The sequence below is a fragment of the Primulina huaijiensis genome, unplaced genomic scaffold (assembly GCF_012295235.1).
Source record: "Primulina huaijiensis isolate GDHJ02 unplaced genomic scaffold, ASM1229523v2 scaffold20919, whole genome shotgun sequence".
NCBI classification, from domain to species: Eukaryota; Viridiplantae; Streptophyta; class Magnoliopsida; order Lamiales; family Gesneriaceae; genus Primulina; species Primulina huaijiensis.
In genome coordinates, this window is record NW_027355256.1 from 1 (window position 1) to 469 (window position 469).

Below are 469 nucleotides of genomic sequence, written 5' to 3' on the forward strand. Positions count from 1 at the left end.
TCCCGAAAAACTTAAGCAGCATTTTATATCAAAATATACTCCAACAAGAGTCATAAAAACAAAAACCAAAGTCAACAACCTATAGCCGCACTGGCCAGGACTACACAGAAATTAAAACTTACCAGATACTCACCAGATCATAAGAATCATAGGGTCAACTCAGAACATCACAAAAACAACCAAATATCATTACAGATACACGGGGTATCTCCCCGGCAAATAAACTACAATACAAGACTGAAACAAACTCAAGACATACATATAGACTAACTGGAAAACTCCACTGACAGAACCAAGCAATCCAACCTCAATCCCGAGCTCCACTGGCGGAACCTCGGCCTGATGCTGCAAAACGACTCGGGAGATCTACCATGGTGCCCAATAGCAACCACAGCAGCCCCCCCAGTAAACAACTGAGGTTAGGATTCTGGTATGAAACAGTTCAACAATAACAACAATAATCATAAAT

At 41.2% G+C, this 469-nt stretch overlaps 1 long non-coding RNA gene across 1 annotated transcript in view; it reads right to left on the bottom strand.

The window, feature by feature from the left end:
* Window positions 1-146: 146 nt before the first annotated feature.
* The window catches only part of LOC140966984 (uncharacterized), a 1,738-nt gene continuing 1,415 nt past the window's right edge, over window positions 147-469 (bottom strand). The window contains exon 3 of the long non-coding RNA XR_012173477.1: window positions 147-366. This is a non-coding gene — a long non-coding RNA (uncharacterized lncRNA). The remainder of the gene's footprint in view (window positions 367-469) is intronic.